Below are 17,777 nucleotides of genomic sequence, written 5' to 3'. Positions count from 1 at the left end.
ACTTGTCAACTGCATGGAGTATAAAAACTCTGAAAAGGGGAGATTTCTTAGAATTAATGGGTGGTTTCAGACTGCCTCGAAGTTCATCAATTCCAGGTATTTTGCAAATGTAAAAGCAAATCACGTGTTATCTTTTTGAAAGAAAATACCTGCTAAATAGAAGGTACTTGTCAAACTTACTAGAACTTTTGCGGGGACTTTTCCAAGGTCGCAGGTATTTTGGCAATGTGGAAGCAAATTATGGGAACTTTTAGCCTAGCGTGTAGTTGGGCGCAGGTGCCGTGGAAGGCTGCTGATTTAGCGATTTTGAATCTTGCGCCTTGCTTGCTTTCGGACCATACTGCGCAGGCTCGGAACTTCAGGAACTTATCCCGAAGGGTATGTTCCAGGGCGGTGTGAATGCAGGAACAATTTTTAGCCTGAAAAAGTTCTTGTAATTTAATGGGGACTCTTGTGATCAAGGCGGTTTGAAACCACCTATCTAGTTCCATTCTACATGTATGCACCTCCTGGACACCTGGCCATGCAAATTACACGGTACACTGTTGTATGGGGTCAAACCAACAAGACCACAAAAAGGAAATGATGTCATTCTTCTAACACACTTGTTCACTGTCTACACATCCAGAAGTAATTGTGAAAACCTTGGGCTTCTTTGCTGATCGTAAATACATAATCACCTACGTGTACACATATTAATTATTTGGACAGTATACATGCACAGTACATTAAAGCTTAAACTGAAAGTCTGCCTAAACACTTTCAAAGAGTCAATAATATGAATTATGCTTCATCTAGTCTAATCTTACAAATGTGTCACGGCCATTGAATCTTTTTTTAATTCAATAATTCTTCATGAGAATTCATGTTTTGATGCATAACATATCAGCACCCCCTCTCTCTCTGACTTTTTCTTTTAAATGGCCCTATGACCGATGAAATTTATTGGTTGGATATTAAAAAGCTAATACCAAAATTTGTTATGTTGTATCCTGCAATTTTTAGACCCTTCCATGCTTAAAGGGATGCTCCGGCTGAAAATATCTATATCTAAATACATAGAGTAAGGTTCACAGAGCAAAATGCTGAATATTTCATCAAAATCAGATAACAAATAATGAAGTTATTGAATTTTAAAGATTGGCATTATTCTGGTGAAATAGCTATAGGCATGTCTTCATAAATATATTCATTACGTGGGCTGATGATGTCACATCACCACTTTCTTTTTTTCTCATGCTATTTACATGAAATCATAATTGTTTCATTTTTTTAGAAGTGTGTAAATGATGTGTCTCTTTATTATGAAATCAGTTGCAGCAAGAAATAACTAATGCACTTTATCAGTTATCGATCCAATTGTTAAAGTCCTTGGTAGAAAAATTTTGAATAAACCTAATTTCATATAATGAAATACAAAAGAACAAGTGGGAATATGACATCATCAGCCCACCTAATTCATGAAAAAATGCCTAAAACTGTTTCAGCAGAATTATTCAAATCTTAAATTCAATAACTTTGTTTTTATCCAATTTTGATCAAATTTTCAGCACTTTGTTCTCTGAATTTCAATTTATTTATTGAGATAAAACTACTTTCAGCCTGGAGCATCCCTTTAAAAAGTAGTTTTCAAAAAGAAAAAAAAAACCATCCAGATATTTATTTTCATCAGGCAACCAATCAAACTGAAAATATTTTTAAAATCAAAGATATCACAAAACATGTCCAATAAAACATGTATGCTTATTTCCTATAATCCTTAGCATCATAGCTTTTGATTGTAAAACGTGTAAATTCTAAACTTTTCAGTCACATAATCAAGGCTTTCTAATAAAAAAACTTCTTTGTTACCTACAATATACGTTTGCCGAGCATGCAATGATGCATGAATGATCAATCAATTAAAGCTTTACTCATGAATATTCATGAAATCGACTACTCTGATTGGTTCATCAGGTTAGAAGTTGTGGTTTCCCCAGCTTTCTGGGTAAGCTATTTTGCATCTGATTATGGACACCAAGTTGGCAGCAGAAGTATAATGCAGAATATTTAGAAATGAACTAAAACAACCACTGTTTTAGGTCTCATACATGTACATTGTAGCTAAAATTTAGGGCGTGTGCAGGAACAGCAATGAGTGCCTTGGCTAAAGGCTACAATGCCCCATGCTTAGAAATATTTGTTTTAGTTTTCACTTTAAAAAGATTTTACTTTTTAAGCAGGACCCCCTATTGTTACCGTAAGCCGATTCTAACTACTGATGGGGCTACATTGTGCCAAAAATACTATAAAAAAACTAATAAATACATAAATAAATAAATAAAAATAATAATAGCAATTCATGAGGCACCTTCGTAATTTGTGAGTGCCTGATCTGTGTGTGAAAAAATTCTCTACATATTTAAAAACATCTGTTCAATATTAGAGGTCATTATACATGTAATAATAATAATTATTCTAATTATTCATAATCATGTATTAAATTTTAGTATTTGTTAAATAATAATTTTCATCTATAAGTTGTTCTTCAAAACGGCATTTTGTAACATCACTAATCGTAGCTACATCATAACAAGCAGTTCAAGGGTCAGACTAATTGTATTTGCTTTGTTGACAAATGGATTGAGGGATCTACATCGGTCTGGTAAGAAACCTTCAATTTTTCGCCTTTTCATTAACAAATTTTTGAAACCTTCGTATGCATTAGGCATATGAAGGGGTAAAAATAAATAAAATCACCACATTTACGTGATTTTTATAGAATATGGATTCCCTAGGGGAATCCACCTTTGTTTTGGTGAGTCTCTTACTGTATAGGCAGTTCAAAGTCAAAATATAAAAAAAAACATCATCATCGACTTCCTCAAGGCTTGGAACAACCCACTCCCACTAGTACAAGGTTAGTAGGCTATGTTATACTAACCTCGTACACCGAACCAGGTTTGGCCCTGGATTTCTAAGTAGTCGTCAAACATCGCTTCATTGCAGAAGTAATATTTGCCGAAATTCTTTCTCGCTACTCACCAGGGTTCTTTCTGGTAAGTAACCATATAATCATAACCTTGATATTAAATTTGTAAATAAAAATCATACAAACAAGAGCAAATTTGCTTACCTCGGCTTGAAAAGTGACCTCGCACATCTGTTCTACAAAAATTAAAGGAAGCCCGTTGGTGGCGCTAATAAATTTCACAAACTTGATTCAGCTCCTTGGTAATTTTATAACTGTGTCTAAGTTCTTTGAATGCGCAATTCTTATGATTATTTGACTAATTATGGGCACCAATAATATTAATATCATCCTGCGGAAGATCTCATGTGCAATTGGTATATTATACAAAATAAGATACTTTGTTCCTTTGAAAATATTGATTAATATATAATGCTATTATCCTTCCCCATCTGTCTTACTGTATTGTAACTTGGGGGCATTGTGCTAAATTTCTTCTAAATAAATTGTATGTTTTACAAAAAAGAGCACTACATGCAATTACAAACTCTCATCCGAGAACTCCATCTGGACCTCTTTTTAGAAAATTTTATATGCTAACTATATTTCAAATAAATGAACTGCAAGTTGGATCATTATGTACATGTATAATAAAAACTTGCTTCCCCACATTTTTTATGATATGGTTAAAATGACAAAGGATGTCCATACACTTAATACAAGACATGCTGATAACATGTATATTCCTCTGTTGAAATATCAAACTTCACGTTAATCGGTAAAATATTCTGGAGTAATTACTTGGAATGCAATACCTGCTAATATAAAAATTTCCCCATCTATTGCCTCATTTAAACGAAACTACGAAAGTATAAAATGCATCTCATGAAGGAATCTTAAGTACTATGTAATTTACCCATCACAATTCAGACATAAATGTACCCCCCCCCCCTTTCTACATGTCTCTCTATATTATGTATGTTTCAATATGGTATTGGAGCCCAGCCTTTGAAAGGCCAATGGCCTCTGCTGGCTCCCCCATATTCTTGGTATTTATATTCATATGTTTTCTTTTTGTAAATATTTTATTGTATTTAAATGTTTTTTACCAGAAATGGAAATAAATAAAATGAATGAATGAATAAATAAATAAAATACCTTCAAAAACATAATTCAAGATTATTATTGGCGATAACACTTTTTTGCAATAATTTGAAATGATGACTAATAAAAAAATATTTTAAAAATCTATGCACCTTGAACGAAATCAGAAGTACAAGCTTTGTTCGATTGTCAATAATACGGTCTACCGAAGTATATACAATAAAAGATTGAACACTTCACGGACTTCGCATAATGCTTTGCGTCGATTTGCGTGTAAAATAGTTTTATAGGTGCCTTTCCCTTGTCATGTCTTTGATATGAATATAAATCACACGCCCTCTTTAGGCCAAAAATTGATGTTAGTGCAGTTCTACAGACAGCGATGTCAAGAGCAAGAAAAAATGAGGAACAGAGCCGGGAACAGAGTGCTCAAATACACCTGTAAGTCACCAAATGTACTACATATTGATTGGCAAGTGAAATGGAACAATATGAGATATAAAATTTCTTGAAAATTATCTTTTATGTGCAATCACATGAAAGCATTTTATCTGGACTCTAGGAATCTCCAAATTCTGTTTCTGTTTGTGGCAACTCACATAGGAATTTGGCAGGACAGCATTTTGCTGGTCAACTCCAAGCTGGTATGTAACCAATTACCTAGGAAGCATTTTACGTCTAGGTTAATCAGTCATAGTGGCTGAACGACAGATATTACTCTTGGTGTTTTTTTATTAAAGTGGAGACAATGGCAGAGTTGGGATTCCAACTCACAACCTTGCGATTATGAGTTCAATGCTCTAACCACTGGACCATTCATAGAGAGATGCAAGCGTCGTGCCTTGATTTTACCGGCACGGCGGTTGGGAACAACCTACCTCAAGCGATGTTCGTGCAGGCCTAACTCCACTTCACTACCACCACACTACGTTCCACCTACCCGAATATCGAGCCTGTGAACTTGCTTGGATACTTCGAGAGGCAAAAGGTGGGGAAAAAAATATTTATTGTAAAAATTACGGGGAAAAAAATATAAGAAAGAAAAATAGCTTAATTTCTTGCTCTACACCCTTATTTCACTCCATGTCCATTCCCCAGTTATCCTCAATATCAGTGATCTTGGCCAGAATCTAATTCCTCACACGTATTGTTCACGGCCGATATCAAAACATCACATGCGAGTGTCGCAGGTCAAACAGCATGAATATTTAAATTATATTGGATGGCTCAGAAATCAGCCGTGAATAATACGTGTGAGGATGGAATTAGATACTGGCCCAAAATCACCAATTTTGAAGATAACAAGAGGATGGACATAGAGTTATATTTTTTTTTTTACAATAAATATCTTTTTTTCCCGCCTTTTGCCTCTTGGAATATTAAAAACAAGTTCACAGGCTCGATGTTTAGGAAGTTGGAGCATAGGGTAGCAGTCGTGAAGTGGAGTGGAGCCTGCACGAACATCGCTCAAGGTAGGAACAACCAACATAAACAGAGACCAACATGACCGAAGCAGTTTGAGTTTTGGTCTAACATGTCTAACGCAAAACGTTACACAATTACAAATAAAATATTTTGTTATTTTTGGTGGGGAGGGGTGCATATGGAACTCTTTCCAGAAAGGACATTAGAACAATACATAGTCGGATCATGACGTAAAAATGAACGTTAAGCGTTTTATGACGTTTTATCCAACGTTTCTCCATGATGAGTTCGCCAGGCCAGGCCAGGCAGTGGCAATAGAGTGGCTGGGAATGCTGAGCCTCGGCCCCGGCGAGCATCCCGGGGAGCTATGGCGAGCTAGCGCTACGAAGAGCTGGCGGCTGTGTTTTGAACAACTTACCAGATCCAGAGTTGAAACGGTGGAACTTGCATTGCTGTTACTGGGAGACCGTTGAACTGTGACGAGTGACATCTTCAACTTGATGATATCTTATTTTCTTGTTTTGATGATTGAAAATTTAACAATTCCTCTCAAGATCGAACTGTTTACTTGGCCTGGGCTTGGCTGCGATCGAATCACTTCCGTAGCAGCACAACATATGATAGTTCGCTGTTCATCACATCAACGAAATATCCATGTCGATATAGCATCAGCGAAAAAAGGCCCCAAAAGGTCGAAAGGAGAATGAGGAAAAGAAAGGGAACGAAGAACACCGAAAAAGAAGACATTGGATTATATTATATTATAATTACCGTATTATTATCATCATCATTTATTCGGCATAATAAACATGTAATCACTGCGTAGGTCAAATGGATGCCGGTTTCTAAAAGAAAAGATTAAATTATTCTCACATTTAGCGACAACGGCCGCGGCCCCCTCCTCACTCCTTTAGCAGTGGCGTAACTACGGGGGGGGGGGGGGCATGGGGGCACGTGCCCCCCCCCCCCATCGGCTGGTTAAAAAAAGAAAGAAAGAAAAACGGGGAAAGGGAGAAAAAGAGGAAGAAAGGAAGAGAAACGTAGTGGGAAAGAAGAAATTATTAATATTCTATTATATTATAATTATGTTATATTACTGTATATTATTTTTGTCATAACTTTATGAAACATAATTTGCTCAGGGCATATGTCTTCATTGTTCTTGGTGCTCGCATTGTCTGTTTAACTAGATATAATAGATCAAATATTTTTTTCGGAATACTATACTTTTCAAGTATATTTGAGAGACGTGACGTTGTCATCAAGTCAATATACACCAAATATGTTTCCTCGCTATTATTATTTTATGTAGTGACATATGCTTCTTTTTTCATGACTACTTAAAGTGATCGCCCCATTTTAAGGTCTTGATATAAAACATTTCCTGCCCGTGCTTACGTTCGCATTAAAGGATTGGTGAGATATTCATGAATTCGTGAGTCCTTAAATGTCCCTTTTTCTGATCTGAATATCAAAAATTTTCAGCTCACGCTTCGCGCTCGCATCAATTGGTTAGTGATATACGTATGGTCTTAGTAAATTCCTACAAACAAGCCTTAGAATGTAAAGGTATTAATGAGAGCCCGGGATATGGGCAAGTAATAGTTTGGTCAGGGTTAAACTTTTCCTTTTTGAGCTCCCAAGTTTTCTCTTAATTTGACTTGAAAGAGTTTATGGAAGTGCTCTTCACTACTTGATTTGGCAAATTATTCTAGTCAGATACTACTCGATGTGAGGGAGAATTTTGTCTATCTTACATATATAAGCTCTAGTTCTGGAGTCTTCATTAAATTGGAAGAATTTTGAAGTCTCAATCATCGGTCCCTTGAATTATTCGGAACACTTGGATAAGATCTGCTCTGTGACGTCGGTAGGATAATAAAGGTAACTTTAATTGATCCAACCTTTCCGGGTAACCCTTGACCTGTATACTCGGAACTGCTTTTGTAGCTCTTCTTTGGACTCTCTCGAGTTTCGCCTGATCCTTCTTTAAGCATGGATGCCAAATCTGTGAACAACGTAGCTTGAAGCTCTTAGGTTCAAGGAATGGGAAAGATCTCTCAATAAAATCCTAAACGAGACGTTCTTCTCTCTTCATACAAAATGTTGCTTCCGCGCTCCGCGCGTGAAAACTATAAAATTGCTATTCACTTTTGTTTCCCACGCTTTTTTCTACTCCGTTTTTACCCTTCTCGGTTGTGGAAATCGTATATTCTTGCCAGAAATTAAAAAGTATACATGGGTGCAAAGAGTATGATTTTTTTTTTCACATTACATTGACACAAAATTTTGGCTCTTCTGTTCGGAGCGGGTAAACATACCACCACTCCCCGAATCCCGAAATGCTATTTTTCTTCCGCTTTTCAGCAAGTAATTTTTGGCAAAGCATCTCTTCGAAGGGGAGGCATTGAATTCGTGCCGTGCTGTATGCAAAAGTATGTACGATACTAAACTTTATTCTATATCGCTGCACATCCATCTCCTGTCTTATTTTGCGCCATTGACTGGACATTTTGATTATCACTGAAGTTTCTTAAACAAAAGGAAGAGTTAAATATGAGCGAAATTACACATTTTTTCCCAAAATAAATTACAGAGGTTTCGGTACATGGGGAAGAAAAAGTCCCTCTTCTAGCTTACACCATTCCTTTCACATTTCGAGCTCGTTTTGCTTCTTAATCGAGTTATACATAATCTAAGAAATATCAAAAATTAGAACAGGTTAATTTTTTGAGAAATTTCTAAAATTCAGAGCTACAACATGTTTAATGCCATTCGCGGGAAGGAAAGGGTCCGTTTCCTTCTAAATATACCCGTCTTCTACTCAGTTTGAGACTTGAGTTAACGAAATTTAATGTGGATAAACTTGTTACAATCAAATCTGATGTGACCAAGGTACACAACAGTAGGCCTGTCATTTATGTTCTCTATTGTAGGTTTTAAGCTTCCGCGCTGGCGCGGTAAGAGGAATTTTTTTCAAAATTCTTCAATCAATTCCCATTATTGGGGCGCTCATTATTTATTTAGAAAGCTATTTTCTAATCACAGCAAGTCAGTATTAGAGTTGAGGGTGCCAGATACGCAAGAGACGCATTCTTTTGATTTTAATTTGATGAAATATCAAAAACTCGTGCTCCCCGCGGGAGGGGTGAAATTCCCCCCTCCCTCCTAGGAAGTGCGCTTCGCGCGCTGTTTAAGTGTTGGCACGCCTTCGCGTGCACTTACCGCCCTCTCCAAAATTAAATCCTGGCTACGCGGTTGCATGTATGATGTTCAAAATACAAATTCACTAGGATGTTTTTCTTTCGATGAATCTTTACTTAAACCGAGTAACTCCTATTTCCTTTTCCTATTATCTTTTTGCTTTCTTTTGCTTAATTACCTCTCTCGCGAACGCATGTCATGTTTGAAAAAATTGCCTTTTTCTATTCCCTTATCTTGTTCCTTGCACACCAAAATGCAAACTGTCTGAAATAAATCTGTTTTACAATCCTTTTCTAACAATGGTAATTGCTCAAAATTAACGATAGCATGATATCGGAGGAGAACCAGAGCATATAACAAAATAATTAATAAAGTAGAAGATATCACCCCCTTATTTGAACGAAACTAGTCTTTTACGCTTTTAATTGCATCAATTTTGCACAACTTGGTCGCTTTGGTCTCCCGCATAGGCCTGAATGATTTCTCTCAGAATCGCATTATTTAGAACCTTGTCTAAATTAAAATAAATAATTACTACGAGCGCGAAGCGCGAGCAGATGTTTTTAGCATACATTCTGGCCTGATCGAAAAGTAATCTGTTAATAATATTGCTTGCAGATATATATAAAGACCATTCATATTTCAACAATCAAATAATGAGAGCGCAAAGAGGGAACAGAAATTCTTTGACATTCCGACCAAAAAAATGGACATTCTAAGCACTTTTTTAAATTATGAAAATGATTGCAACTAAACAATTGGTGTGAACGCAAAACGCGAGCGAAAAGAAAAAGAGAGATTTAGAACTAGAAACGGGACACTCTATTCATGTTTTGTAAATCATGTAAAGAATGGGTAATTGAGTGTTTTCCTGCATTAATAATATGAGCGCGAAGCGCGTTTATAAAATTGTTGAAATTCTTATCTGAAACTGGATAATTAAAGCACGTTTTAAATACAAAACAAGCTGCGTATCTCAATTAACATGCGTGCGTAATTCTGAATACATTTTTTTAAATGAAAATCAATGTTAGCGCGAAGCGCGAGCTGAAAATATTTGTTATTCTGATTTGAAAAAATGATGAATTCAAGCACTATTTCAAGCACTGTAAAGGAAAGTTGTGAAGTGGATATGGATCGCACTTAATAAAGGATGCAAGAACGAAGCGCGAGCTAGCTGATATTTTATTATTATTTTGACCTAGGGCCGAGACATTCTAAGGACATTTGTCATTATGGATATGATTAATATCTTCCTATCCCTCTTCCTAAATGCGAGATGAGAATTACTCATTAATGAGATCTTAATAAGGCCAATGAGAGCGCGAAATATGAAGGTCCGAAAACTGGACATTTTACTTCTCTAATTATGAATAGGATGCATGGGTTAATATATTTTTAACAATTATTAGTGCGAGCCGAAATTTTCAACACACTGTCATGAAAAGGTGATATTAATATAAAGGTATGCATAATTTACCAATCAAAATGCGAGCGCGCAGCGCAAGCTGACACAATTTGACAATCAAACCTATGAAAAGGGATTGGGAATACACGTGCAGGTATACTCAGTTGTTGTGTCCTTACAATACATTTTTAAACAGCCATTTGTAAAAGTTATCAGCAAAGTTTCATCACTTTTAATACCAAGTGTTAGGCAATAAAAAGAACGAATTGAAGATTACAATTGGAGAAAAGAAATTGTGTAAAATCCAAATTATACTAGGATCCTAATTAATCCTACTTTACAAATCAAATAATGCGTGCAAAACAGTGCGAGATGAAAATATTGACAGTCAGACTATTAAACGGACATTTTACAGAGCCCTTTTTTATAATCAATTTGTAAATCAAACAAAATAATGAAAGCTTGCTGTCCGAGCTTTAATATATTTATATTTTGTATAATGATTTCAAAACTTGATATAAAAGTTCCATAACACTTTACTGAGCAAGATATGTAACTCATCGAACATCTAATGCGAGCAAGAAGCGCGAGCAAGATATTCTGAAATGATTCCCCCCGAGCCTTCCCCTGATCTTATTTTGTTCACTCGTTTTCCTCTTATTTTTTTCATTTTGTTCCTTCTCTCTTCCTTTTTTTTCTTTTCCCCCTTTCCTTTTTTTTGCTCTGCCAGTAGGGGGTGGGGGGGGGGGGGGTGGAGGGACTGGATCCGCCTGTGCAGTAGTGCACGTTTTTATGTAAAGCAACATTATGTCCAACTGAGAAAGTTTAGAACAGTGAAACATGTATTTTTAACCTTTTACGACTGGGATTGCGATATACTTTTACTGGGTTGGATTTAATTTTATCATTATTGTTATTTTATCTTATTTATTTATTATTATCATTATTATTATTATTTTCTTCTTTTTTTTTTTTTTGGGGGGGGGACACTGCTTAACCTTTAGTGCGTATTATTTTGTCAATTTTTATTTATTAACTGTTTCAAAGAACGTGTAGCACAAGAAGGTGAGAGGATTTGAAATGGGGAGGAGGAGGCTGATCAATACTAGTCTGCTATGCAGACTCTGAATGGCTCGTGAGGTGGGATCTGCTACTGGTTTGCGAAGCAAACCAGCCTGAAAGGGCGAGCGTAGCGAGCCTCTGAATGGCTCGTGAGGTGGGATCTGCTACTGGTTTGCGAAGCAAACCAGCCTGAAAGGGCGAGCGGAGCGAGCCTCAGTAGACCTAGTCTGCTATGCAGACTCGTTGAATCAGCTAAGGTACACACACTGCAGATGTGGGTCTACATTTGTAGACTAGATCAATACAGTGACAGAGGAAGAAGGAATGAAACGAAAGGTTTGTCAACGAAGGAAATTGCGGTTTTGTCAAAATGATAAAGGTAAACCTTGAATATGGCGATTCCGGACCAAAACAAAATGATCAATCACATCAAAACGAATTTATGAATAAGGTTGTTGCTGTCGGGTAACATACTCGTGGATCAGGATTTCATAAATGGATTGCATTCCAGCCCTTTCCAATCAAAACAGCCGTATAAATTTTTTTTTAGACAAGTGACCAACAAAAACAAAGAATTTCCTAAAAACTGTCTTACTATAAAACAAAAATCAAGCTCAATAATTTGTTGGGGCAAGGGGGTAGGGTGGCAAGACCCATGCAAATTGACCCAAGACAAATTAAATTACTTTAAAAAGAATCAAATCAAAGGTATCTAGCACTCCATGGCTATTGTTTATTTCATTTTTTTGGGGTAAAATAATATTTCATCATTATCCCTTTAAATCATTATTTCTGTTAAAATTTTAATCATTCTTAAAACTTTGTTATCTTTATATTTTCATTTATTCATTCAATTTTATTTATCTATATATTTTATTTATTTACTACTATTATTTATTGATTATCATTATTATTATTTTTTTTGGGGGGGTAGGTCTTGCCACACCCTGCATAAATGTAATCAGCAAAGTACTGAGGAAGAATAAAATACAAAAAGAGTGATGGAATATATATATGTTTTATGAAGGATGGGGAAAACAACAATAGATTGATGATAAACAAGAAATTGAGAAAAGATAAGAGAAAGAGATATAGAAAATGATGAAATTTATCTTTAATTTGATAAGCTTATTTGTAGGAGGAAGCATTGTCATCCAGGTAGGTGTTTTGTAAAGCTGTTTGTAAGTTGAGAGCGACTTTAAGAACGACTGGTGATCCATTATTGTGGTGAATGGTACATTCATTGGCGATGGTTTAGCACATAAGAAAGGATCACCAGTCGTTCGCAAAGTTGCTCTTAACTTACGAACAGCTTTATGAAACTGCCCCCAGGTTATGAGCAAATACCCACACAAGTATGAACAAAGAGCAAAGTCATGTACAAAAGCAGTCCATAAATTCATCACTTTCTTTTATCACTTAGACAGTTTATTACAAAAACAAAAGAACTCCATTTTCCATCTCATGAATTATAACCATTTGATAAACGTGTGGACATGGACAGCTTTGTAAGAATGGTTTTTCTAATATTTAGCTTACTCAGCAAAAAAAAAGAAAAAAAATTGAGGAAACCTCACATATTTCATAAATATCGATGTTACTTGCTATAATTTAATTTAGAAACACACAAATAATACCAGGTCCCATTGCATCCATACACTTTTGTGACATAAAACATGTAAACATGAGCAATGAAGCCATATTCAATTAAGATGCAGTGACATGCATGTAAACTGATAAAGCATGTGCCCCTACAAGGAAAGTGTGACATATGTCACAAGGGGGGCAATAGAGTGTCGCAGTGTGACATCATGAATTTTCAATTTGGCATTTCAGCATTTTTTTTATAGCATATTTTTGGTAGAGCATGATAAAAATCCTGACCCAAATATGGTGGGAATCGGTCCGTGTGGCCCCAATATGACCTCATGCATACATACTTAGCCCCATTGAAGTCAATGTATAATGGGCCTGGTTCTAATGTTAGGAACCAGGCCAATTATATATTGACTTTATAAGGGGCTAATTATGTATTCATGAGGTAATATCTCAGGCCCCCGTGGACCTATTCTCACCATATTTTGAAAGTGGGGTTTTTTCATCATGCTCTACCAGACTATGGCATGAAAATTGCTGAATTGCACCCACAAACACACAAAAAAAAATTTAAGACGGCATTCCTTCGGTACTCTATGTATTAAAGCTTATCCTTTAGACCATCAGCCAGTTTGCAGTAAAAAGGCTATGAACAAAAATGACAATCAAATGTGTGACTTAAATAACTACAAACACTCTTAAAAAAACCTTACCAGGTACCTGTAAAATAAATGAGGCTTAATATTACTATCTATGCCTGGCCATACTATTAGGAATTCATTAAAAAAAAACTAAGTACATATATAAAGTCAGACTCGTGAATTAATAAATGAATATATCATATCTAATTCAGTTCATTAATTCATTTATATCACCAATCATTAACATTCATTTATATGTTAAAAAAATTATTCAGTAATACACTGTTCTGAAGAATTTCTCTTGTATTTGTTGCTTTCTAATGTATCTTTTTTTATAATTGTATGTGATATATATGTAATGTTTTACTACAAATGTTTATATTGTGAGCAACATGAATTTCCATGTGGACAATAAAATGAAATTGAGTTGAATTTGAATCATTCAGTAAATATATATGGCATGATTGCATTCCCATTTTATCATCTTTTCAGTTAAGGGGATGAGTTCTGCTTTATGACATCAATTATAGGGGAGTATGCATTTGTGCAAAAATGCGAACGAAACCGATCTGGAGGTGTGTATTGATGCGAACGAAACACACAAAGAGTTCATTGCAAATCTTTGAGCAATAGGGCCCTTGCAGTTTCCAACACTGTATTATAATTTGGTATTGAAACCTTCTCTTTTGAAACAGGGCTTCAGCTATTTAACTCTCCAAGAGGTGAAATGCAGTTCGTACAGTATATTCATATATATATATTTTTTTTGTACAAACAATCTGCATCTGACTTCTTTCATAATAAACTTTACAAATAACTATTTATTACAACAATACAAGTTCTCTACATAAATTGCATTTATAATTTTGCTAAAGCTGTCCAGTGCCCACGTGGTGCACCCATTTTGACACAAACCTATTACTCGACTCACTCGGAGATAACAAAAAAATTTACAGGACATACCAGACATAAATACAGAAAGCAGAAAAATCACTCATTCTTCACTTCTTCGGAAAATACCATACTTTACAATAAATACAAAAGAAAGGCAGAAAATATACAAATGTACCAGAAAACATGTACCAGAGCACATATACCACATTGGTGTAGGATCTCACAGGGAAATTGTCAAAGAGACTGAATCAAAAATGAAAAAAAAGGGTTAATCACAATACTTTAATTCACCCTGTGTTAATAACAAGACTGTAGTTCAATAAATAATGACATATTGTATGAGGAATTACAACTAAAACAATGCTTGTTCAGATACCAAACATCTTGAATTCATTCTTTATGATCAAATAAACCTTACGGAAAGACTTTCATGGAGTTCTTAGAGACCCTCTAAGAATTGAAAAAAATAAATATCAGTAGATGATTATGGCATTAGCAAACAACATGGAGATCTGTGTTGGTATTTCCATTGAAAACACATAGTCTAGCATTTCTAGAATTACAATGATATGCACTAAAGTGAAACTGGCTTGAGCAACCACCTGTACAGAAGGGCAACCCGTAGAGACTTAGGGGGTGTTGCAAGAAAACATTTGCAATCAATTGCAAATATTCTGCTGCAATTTTACATTGAATAGATCAATTTTAACAATAGAAAATCAGATTATGCTGCTTGTTTCAAGAAGCATACTAGCAATCAATTGCAAACTCACAATTAATTTCAAACCTCATTACTGATTTAGGGATCGGAAAATAGACTTGCCATTGATCGCAAGTTTCTTGCAAAGCCCCATAAGTTTAGTTCCTCTTCAAAAGATTTCTCCACTGACACATTACAGGAACCTGCTCTTAAAGACCACCAGCTCATGAAGACCGACCTTCTTGTCTTCCTCAAGTGGTCTTCATATTAAAAATGATTCACTATTGAGCTAGATTCAGTGGAAAGGAATAGCTCTTGAAAATCATCTTTATCTTTGGAAATAAAAAAACTGCAAAACAAAAATATTAAAGGGGAAGTTCACCCTGAAGAAAACTTTGTTGTAAAAATAGCAGAAAAAATAGTAAAATATATTGGTGAAGGTTTGAGGAAAATCTGTTAAAGAGTAAGAAAGTTATTAGAGTTCAAAGTTTTGGATTTGTGACGTCATAAACGAGCAGCTGCCCCATGTGTTATGTAATATAAAATGCATAAATTTCAAATTTTGCATGGTTCCTGATGACTTAATTTTGTTTTCTATTCATGATCGGGTGTGAAATGATTTGTCTATTGATATACAAAAGGTACAGTGAAAACCATTTTCAATTTTCGGAGAAAATGAAATTTCAATGATTTATTACCATTCGCTATGTAGGAATGCTGCTCGCATATGACGTCAAAAATCAAATAATTGAAATTCTAATAACTTTTTAATCATTTGATGAATTTTTCTCAAACCTTCGGCAGGGAGAACTTCCCCTTTACAACAGTCATTATCTTGATGATATCCTCCAATAACATAAATGATCAGTGATTGGTTCAAGCCCACTCTTCCTATGAATGACTGAATGGTTGCATTACATTCTATCTCACCATCACTAAGCCCATTTACTATCCTGTGTTATTAGGGTATGTCAAGTTGCCTTAGAACACTTTAGTCTATTGATTAGGAGGATGGGGGGGGGGGGGGTAGCTAGGGTACTCTACTTAGAATTCGGTACAAATTCAGATCGCACATGGATTACCAGCTGTTAAACGAGACACTGCAGTGTATTCATAAATGGACCTGGTGGGTGTTTCATAAAGCTGTTCGTAAGAGTTGAGAGCGACTTTAAGAACGACTGTTGATCCTTTCTTGTGGTGAATCGTATACACCAAATTGTTCATTGATGATGGTTTAGCGCATAAGGATCACCTGTCATTCAAGTCGCTCTCAACTTACGAACAACTTTGTGAAACAGGCCCCTGAAATGTAAAGGCAGTTCAATTACTTAGGTGCCGATTCAAGAAATTATACAGCTGAAATCTTGCAATATATTGATCAGCATTAAGCGGACATCTCCAACTTAAAAGTTTTGATTTCTGCAGAAGTTGAACATTTTGTGATGGTTTAATTTTGCTCATATTGTATGAAGTCAAACATCACAAAAAAATTGACTTTTGTATAAGCTTCATATACAAACAATAGCACAAACAACAACTCATGAAGAATACTGAATAATACACAGAGCAGTATATCTTGACCCAAGTGTGGCATGTATCCACTCATTTTGTTATTTAAAATTTCTTTGCATACGCTTCGGAGTATTAGCAATATTAGTAAGATTCATTTAGTTTCATGAATTTATTTTCCATTATCCTAAATATTAGGAGCTCATTAAGAGCACATAAAGACCTGTAAAAGCAATTTTCATTGTGTCCAATTCATTGTAAATAGTGGGATTATCATAAACATCAGGAAAGACAACCTTTTACACAGCATTATTCAGAGGAATCAATTGATTATAGAATAGAAAATAAAAATACATGAATTTACCTTTTTCTTTATTAAAACATAAGTAGCAAAACAAGTTGCATAATTTATTACATGGAAACTACATTACGTGTGACAGTACAAGACAAAAAAGTACAAAAGAGCAAAAAGCTGGTATCTCGACAGCTGATTCCCCTAAGAATCATTAACATTCTGATCTCCTATAAAAAGAACATCAATTGTACCACTTTCATGCTGAAGTGGAGTTACTCTGGAGTCCAGAAAGAGTTACTCCACTTTGGAGGGCAGTATGAAATTCTAAGATGATTTCGATCTGGATTCAAACCGGAGTACTCAACCCACTTCGAGAAGAGAGTTACAAATGGAGTTAGTCCGCACCGGAAGTGCAGCATCGCCTATCTCGCGTGTAACTTCATTCAATACCGCATAGGGGAGATTCTGCGTGCCACACATATGGTGCAAACTCGCTTGGAAACTTCTCCAGACTTCACCGCTGCGGAGTTTGCCAATTTGAAAGGGGGTGTAATGTTGTCCAAGCATATCAACTCAACCCGGAGTAACTCCACTTTGCCTGCAGTATGAAATCACCCTTAAAGAATAATCTGAAATCATTGAAACTTTTCTTTCACTTTTTCTGTAACAAAATACATTCTCTACATGCAAAAAAAAACTTTTCAAAAACACTGATTTGGTGAAGAAATCGTGAAAAAAACTGACAGACAGGGTGCAAACAACTAGCATTAACATTTACCTTGTTTATTTCATGTGTACACAGTTTACAGCAAATAGACAACTTTAGAATGTGTTTTAGCAAAAATAAGGTTGACATACATTGGTTCCTTTGATATATATAAATATATTCTGGTGGTGTTTCTTAAAGCTGTTCTTGAGTTACACATGTCTAGTGAATCATTCTTTTGTCTGAACTCACTCAGATTAATGAATCCTTCTTAGCCATTTCA

Source organism: Lytechinus variegatus, chromosome 2 (assembly GCF_018143015.1).
Source record: "Lytechinus variegatus isolate NC3 chromosome 2, Lvar_3.0, whole genome shotgun sequence".
NCBI classification, from domain to species: domain Eukaryota; kingdom Metazoa; phylum Echinodermata; class Echinoidea; order Temnopleuroida; family Toxopneustidae; genus Lytechinus; species Lytechinus variegatus.
This window is presented reverse-complemented; position numbering follows the sequence as displayed.